This window comes from Alosa sapidissima, chromosome 14 (genome assembly GCF_018492685.1).
Source record: "Alosa sapidissima isolate fAloSap1 chromosome 14, fAloSap1.pri, whole genome shotgun sequence".
In the NCBI taxonomy this organism is placed as follows: domain Eukaryota; kingdom Metazoa; phylum Chordata; class Actinopteri; order Clupeiformes; family Clupeidae; genus Alosa; species Alosa sapidissima.
The window spans coordinates 29,811,641-29,819,624 of record NC_055970.1 but is presented as its reverse complement, the minus strand read 5'-3'; the positions used below and the strand labels follow the sequence as shown (position 1 = coordinate 29,819,624).

At 45.3% G+C, this 7,984-nt stretch overlaps 1 long non-coding RNA gene across 2 annotated transcripts in view; it reads left to right on the top strand.

Moving 5' to 3' along the window:
* Window positions 1-7,466, top strand: part of LOC121682526 — a 26,225-nt gene extending 18,759 nt beyond the window's left edge. Inside the window, exon 4 of one of the 2 annotated variants that reach the window (XR_006022599.1) lies at window positions 6,184-7,466. This is a non-coding gene — a long non-coding RNA (uncharacterized LOC121682526). Of the gene's footprint in view, window positions 1-2,876 lie in introns of both variants that reach the window. The other variant, XR_006022598.1, reaches the window with a different exon arrangement.
* Window positions 7,467-7,984: the final 518 nt, after the last annotated feature.

Below are 7,984 nucleotides of genomic sequence, written 5' to 3'. Positions count from 1 at the left end.
CCCCAGGGTTTTAGCATGGAGGAGCTAAGACAGAGAGAGAGAGAGATAGAGAAAGAGAGAGGGACAGAGCGAGAGAGAGGGAGAGAGGGGACAGAGAGAGAGCAAGAGAGAGAGAGAGAGAGAGAGAGGGTTGACAGAGACACAGAGAAGACTCCCTATTTCTCTCTGACCTTTTTCTGTCCTCTCTCTCTCTTTCTCTTTCTTTCTCTTTCTCTCTCTCTCTCTCTCTCTCTCTCTCTCTCTCTCTCTCTCTCTCTCTCTCTCGCTCGCTTTCTTTCCCCTCCTCACCATTAATTTCTCTTTCCTCCTCGGCTGTGTTTGTCTTTTCAGTCACGGTCAATCTCTTTTCTCGGCTCCTTTCTTTCTTTCTTGTCCCCTTACCTCCCTCCCACACTCTCTCTCTCCCTCCCTCTCTCTCTCTCTCTGTCTCCCTTTCCCACCTTTGCTATCACAGATAGGCTGTATTGTCAGCTGCTCTCGAGTCCTGAGAAGGCTGTCAGACAATCTCTGTCCTCCTGTCGGGGCGGCCGGTGGCTGAGGGATGAGTGTGTGCCCCCCCCCCCCCCCACACACACACACACACACACACTCCTCCCCGCCTCTCGGTTTACCTCATGCCTCCAGTGCGCACCTGAGTGATCTGAGGTAGGCAGGCCAGATTTGAGCCCAGCTCCTGGGCCAGAAGCCCCAGCCCATCTCACCAGCGCCCACAAACACTGAGCTCATTGGTGAGGAGAGCACTGGCGCAGTGAACTATTAAAAAGGGGCCAGCGTGTTTTAATCACTAGACATGGGAAAGGCCCTCAACCAAGCCGTGCCTATCCCCCACCACCTCACCCAACCCCCTCTTAGCACAGCCATCTGCAGCTTCCTATAAACACGCACACACACACACACACACACACACACACACACAGGCTGATGCACACACAAGCACACACACACACACACACACACACACACACACACACACACACACACACACACACACACACAGGCTGATGCACACACAAGCACACACACACACTGACGGCACTTCAGCAAGGGTTACTTATATCAGGAAATGCTCTTTTCCCTAAAGTATAGGGTGGAGGGGTGCGGAGACAGGAGCAGCGGCACATATGTCACATCGTATCTGGTGACAGGGCCGCTGAGAGGCGCCGGCCGTGCCGATGGCACCGGGGCTGTGCTGTGCGGCGGCGGCGATGGTGGTGATGGTGGCGCCGGCTGCACCCCGCTCAGCCATGCTTATCTGCTCCTCACGGCCGGCGCATTACTTGTCTGCAAGGCTGGGATCACTTTGGACAGTATCATTAAATGCCACGTCATTACCTGTTATGGAGTGATGCGCACACACTCCCACCGCTGTCTGCTATGGGCAGGGGGGGTGGAAGGGGGGTTGGGACTGAACATATGTTGGTGTGTGTGTGTGTATATAGGTGTGTGTGTGTGTGTGTGTGTATGTGTGTCTGTGTGTATGGTGTGTCAGGCATGGGTGCACATATGTTGTGTGATTGTATGTGTGTCTGTGTGTGAGCTAGCTTCTGTATATGTATGTGTGTGTGTGTGTGGGGAGATGTTCGACAGGGGAGAGAAGGGATCCTGGGACGGTGTGTGTGTGTGTGTGTGTGTGTGTGTGTGTGTGTGTGTGTGTGTGTGTGTGTGTGTGTGAAACATGGAATTGGCATTAAATTTTGCGTGCAGCCAGGATTGACTTTGACTGGTGCCGGCGAGGCCTGTTAGCTTATCTGTGCGGCTGTGTTTGTCACTGGGGCTGAGGGCAGGCAGCCGACGTGCCGGAGCTGGGATGTGGAAGCGGCGCTTGAACGATATGGATAGGTGAAGGCTCCCGGTGGGACGGGCTGCCGGGCTGCCGCGTGCGCCGAGGAGAGGGGCTAAATTGAAGGTTTATTTATCCAATTCGCTGTCAAGGTCGGCTTGTCGGAGAGCTGTCCTGTGTGTGTTCACCAAATGCCAAAATCCAGACGAATTGTTAAGAAAGGAGAAGGCCCCGGAATCAATGACCTTTGTGCATCAGGCATCAACATGCCAGAGTCTCTTAAGGCCGTTCTTTACTGGCTATTACTGCTGCCTTTTAAAAACAAGGCAGTGCAGGAACTGTCTGCCCACCACCTTCCACTGCACAGCCAGACGTGCAAACACATACAGTACAAGCACTCACAGCAGCCCTTACACACAAACGCACACACACAGACACACACACACACAGACACACACCTATGGACACAGATATGTATGTGTAGACACACACACACACACATACAAAGACAGACCTTCACAAGCATCAATACTTTTTGCAAGATTCTACCATATATATATATATATATACCTGTGTCCAGATAAGAACATTCGTTTGGGTTTAAGATAATAACAATCATAGAAAGTGGCATGTTATATATATTTATATTATGAAATATGAGCAGACCTTCCCAACAAAAAAATGAATGACCGCTGTCATTGGCAATGGGTTTTGTGTTTCTGATTCTTCCAAATCATTCCGCAAGTAGTCTGTTCACTTATTGCAATGGAACTTTATTGAAAGTAAAAAGCAGCTATGCAACACCTGAAACTTTCAAGTTCTATTTGTGTAGTTTGTTTATTTTATGGAACTATTTGTTACTCAGAGGAAGCCACAAAACAGTAACAAAATGACATACTGTGTGTAGTTTTTGGTAAGTGGCCATATAATAAGTGGAATAATGAATTGTCTGCTGGTCAATATCGGAAAATAAGTCTCCCTTCGATTTTCGTGTCAGGGTCCTGTTGCCATTGTTGGGACTTATTTTCCGATGTTAACCAGCAGACAATACATTATCCCTTATAATACATTTTTATTTTTCTTACTTTGTCCGTAGTCTAAGGATCAAATCACAGATGTACCTACCAGAGTTGCTGTGAGTGATCATTCACTGGTGTGTATGCTAAGAAGGGACAAATGACCCACCAAGACATGGATGACAGATGGTACTGTAATCTCAGCAGCAACATGTCAATTAACCTCCACTTCTGCTTGACAATGATTTACATTTGTTTTGTGGCAGTCAATACATTGCAGCGTTGTGCAGTTCTAAGTGTGACTGAGTCTGTTCTGCAGAGTCTCCCTAAACCTGATAAAGTCTCTTTGCAGACTGCAGTTAGGGACATTGATATTGTGGAGGAGTCAGTGGTAGGATTACACCAAGTGTCACAGTGTAAACCTTGCAAAGGAAGGACGAACAAGTGTTAAACCTTGTCTCCCCTGTCCTTACAACCAAGACTTGAGAAAGTCATTCATTTCTTCTGCAAGCTCCACGTGGTCTCACCCCTGGCAACCTAAGCAGACTGATTTTACAGGGCATTTGATCTTTCCCCTCGGAGATCTGGGGGGAAAACGAGTTTCTCCTTGAATGAAAATCACTGACGGCAGTTAAACCCTCTCCAGGTGAGAAGCTGAAGTCAGACTTGGTTTCACTTTCCAGTTTGCTTCTCCACCCTCAGCGTCTTTACATCAAATCTTCCACCTGAGAACACGCGCTCTGTGATCCACACCAGGTGGACGACTTGACTTTGACAAATGTAGGAAAACTGACCTTCATGTATCCACTCCGATTGAAATCACAATACTATGCATGCCGACATGTTTCACTTTGTATCAGGTCATGTGTTGCCAAGTCCTGCTGCCTCAGAAAGCACATAAAGGAGTGGAGTGGTGTGGGTCTCCCAGCATGTGGCCGTGCCTGTGTTGGGCCCTTACTTAGGTTTCTAATCAGTTCGCATGATTGAGCTGACATTGCCTTGACGCGGGCCTTAATTCCTTTTTTTGCCCTCCTATATCAAACGGACGGCACGATCCTTCAAAGGGACCCCCTCGTCAAAGTTTCAGAAGGCCTCTGTCAGCGTGAAAAGAACATGACCTTTAAGTTGTATCAGCATGTTTGCTGGTGCATACGGAGGAGCAGAAAGGTTCAGCAGCCTGACAAAGAAGAGAAAAAAACAAGGAAAGGAAGAAGGGGGAAAAAAGCAGGCCCTCTCGAAAAATAACATCATTTACTAAGAGGTCTCAGCACAGAGCAGTTTGTTGACACTCGGCACCATGCCTTTAATACCGTTCACTCCAGAGACTTTTGGATGAAATGTTTGTCAGTAGCCTTCTGCATCTGCATTGGAGCTGAAGGGCTGGTGACTAAGCACGGTTTCATAAATAAAATAATAACATGTGTTTTTATCTGTATCTTTTAACACACAAACGTTCTAATAGTTTATTGATGGTGCTTTCTGGTGGAACTGACAAGCTGAACCTTTTAGGCCACTTTGACTTAAAGCCCATTTCCAAATGTGCTAATCCCCTACTGGAGTCAGTAATGGTTATCACTATGCTGCCCAAACTGTGAAGCTGTCTGCTCTCCATGCTTGTGTGCATGGTTTGTGATTTAAGTGAGACAAGGTGAATTGCAAAGCTGCTGCATCTCTGGCAACTCTGCCAAATGGACCTATCAAGCTCTGTGAGAGAGCCATCAAGGTAGACATCTGCTCATGGATAAGCAAAAGTCTCAATAAGTGTCTCAAACATGATTCTTTTACACTAACACTAACTAGTACTACTCTTCTAGTCCAGTACTATCTTGCTATCTTCATGTGTTGTTTTGGTGTTGATTACATGCTGATTACACACAACAAATATTTTTTTAAAAAATGGGACATTGAAAGGCTCTCCTAAATAGTAGTATGACATCTAAAATGACCACACTATTAATATTGATATAAAAATGATCCACATAAAAATGCCTAATTCTACACCAGGATAGTACACAAAAGAGGTCACATCAATAACTCCACAAAGATGGACCTTGTTAACATCTTGGGGTTGGAATCCCCCCCAAATAATAATCTACTGATTTTCTCCATCTGGTCATTGAAGTCATGCGATTGGCATGCGCAACACATTGCCTGGGAGTGTTGCTGACTGGCCTGACAGTGAAGTCCCTCAATCCCAGCCGATCAGTCATTCTTATGGAGGTCTGATGGGGAACAGCATCAGAGGGGAGGAAGGGAGAGAGAGAGAGAGGGAGAGAGAGAGGACTTCAGATAAGCAAAACAATCTGCTGTACCTGTGTCAGTGGAGCAGCAGGGAACAGATTGAGATACAGCGATAAACCAGAGCTAGAAATGGCATAACGTAAGAGTCAAGTGGGCGATATGCATTGGAGAGTTTATTTCAGGGTTTAGGTTGAGGTCTGAGCCCGCACTTCACTCCTCTGTAAAACACTTGAGTCCATTAGCTTGTCAAGCTAGAAGCCTTTGACATTATTGACCATAACTGACTCACAAACTACAGCTCTTTAGATGAAAACAGATGTTTGAGCAGAGCACGGCACATACAGCACGAATTGAAACATTTCAATGCAGCGCACACCTCACCTTTAATATTCACATATTCCACCTTTTCCTTGCACTGAAAAAAATAAATAGAATTATCATATGCATTTTATAAAATGGAGGAAGACATGTTCCTTTTGTGAGCTTTGGTGCTAGCCCAAAAGAGAAGGGAGGAAAACAAAATAAGCAAAAAGACAAATGCGACCTTTAGAGATTACTGGAAGAAAGCCCATTATGCTGAAGTTTACAGGGTAATCCCCACTGTGCGTATGCGCAGATGGGCAGGCGAGCTGGGCTCAGGTCGCTGTTATTTGCATTGCGCTGATGCATTAGCATAGTGCACAGGTTCCTCTCTGCCATGGATTAGCACGCTTTGCACTTTTATCAGCGACTCAACCTGCAGCACAATAGATTGCTCTGGGTTTTTTCCATTCTTTTTCTCACTTTCTTTTATTTTTTTTATAAAACACGAGGCATATGGAAACGTGATGCAGATCTTGATCGCCATAGTGCTTTGGGAGATGCACTACCCCGGACCCAAGTTAGACCTTATTTTTATCATGCTGGGTACTGCATATTTCAGCTATGCTCTGCCTTGGGACATTTTTCCTTGAGAACGATAGGTACCCCACACCATCCTAACAGATACTCTGTGACACAATGTAAATCCTAATCACTGCTTGCTTGGGGGAAATATGTGACCAGTGGAAAATAATGTGCTTCAAAAGATTTTTTTTAAAGCAGTTATAAAAACATGCTAGCCCTGCAGTTTTGTGAAATGAATCCAGGCAATGTGTACTTTTGCAGAACAAAGGAAAGCTGGCCTATCATTGCTTGGAATCTCAAAAAAACAAAGATGGAGTGGCGTTGTGCGTGAGAAGAACCGAATGGCCAGCTTGTTGTCGTGGGGTGGGTGTTCGGAGGAGGTGCTGTGAGCTGGCCGGCGGGAAGGGGATGAGACACAGACGGCCTCTGGACACGGGGTGTGGGCGGTGACTGATGACCACTCACCAGAGGAGGATCAACTCTCGGCGGGACTCAATAAAGACATGGGGGGGTGGAGGTGGGGGCACCCTGGGAGCACTCGCCACCTGAACCCACGCTTGTTAGAGTACGGGTGTTTGCAAAGCGTAGGCTGGTGTCAGGGCCCCCAAAACACGAGTGTCAATACATTTACATCAGCCTGTGATGTGACCTCTCCTCAGGAGACACCGTCCCAATTGGAAAATGTCACGATAAGGGGGCCAGCTACTGGAGCTGTGTTGACATGAGCGCACTGCATTTACTGTGATGTACCTGTCAGGATTCTGATTGTAGCTTGCGCTCAGAAAGTTCATGCATTGCCAACCCAACGGTCAAATGACCAAGCCAGGCCTCAATATCTGATGTAATTCCGCTGAGCCGGAAGAATCACCGATTTCTCAAAGTAAAATATTCTCATAAATTACACTGGAGACAGATTATTCTAAATGCAACTGGATCAAAGGCTAAAGATAAAGCCATGGTAGGGGTCAACAAAATAAACCTGAATGCAGAAAGCTAAAACTGAATAAAGTGTTGCCAAACAAGCCAAACTACTTGTTTACTTTCACACAGGGTGTACTCTTAATCTTCATATGAAGGAGATCAGCCTGATAGAGCAATGGGTTTCATTAAAGTTTTCCACTGCTTCATTTACACACTGTTTAATGGGTGTTGGTAGGAGATGTTACATTTTTTATTTTCTACAGTTTGTAGTCTATGTATGCCATGTTTCCTAAGCTACATGCGTCATGCATCTTACAATAATACAACTTAGTATCTTAAAATAATGAGAAAATCGAGACAGTATCTTGAAATTACGATCTGGAAGTAATATTTAGCTGTGTACAGTATGTAGTCAATACGTGTGTCATGTAGTGTATTCAGTCCTTGTCTTATTTCAAGATAATTATGTAATTAGTAATTACGATTTACTACCTTGAAATAATGAGATAATATTTTGAAATGACGGCTTTTTATCTGGAAATAAGATGAAATTTTGAAGGGTGTATGCTATTCGTACCCTGGTGCAATTAGAAGTGAATGCTATTCGTACCCCGGTGCACACGGCAATGTGGTCTGGTACAAATATCAATGTATACTACCCCGGTGCACACAGCAATGTGTTCTATTAATACTCTGTCTGGTACAAATATCAGTGTATGCTATTTGCACCCCTGTGCATTTACCCTGGCATATTGATCACACAATGTAACTAAAAAAAAAAAAAAACAGCAACGTGTTTTTGTTGTTTAGTCACAGGGTGTAATGCTATTAGTACCGGGGGTGCAAATAGACACTCTGAATTAGGTATGCTGTTTGCATCACTGTATAATTAGAAGTGGATGCTATTTGTACCCTGGTGTATATAGCAATGTGTGCTATTTACACCCTGTTGCGTGAACTAGCTATTCCTTGCAATCAGAACTTCCGTTTGAGAACGGATTTCGTCTTCAAATTGCGCGCCTTCTCTGCAGAGACGTTGGTACACATGCACACTTACACTTCTACTTATCTCTGCCAAAATGCTTTTGCCTACACAGGAATCAAACCCCGGTCTCCCACATAATTAAACCATGACGCTAAC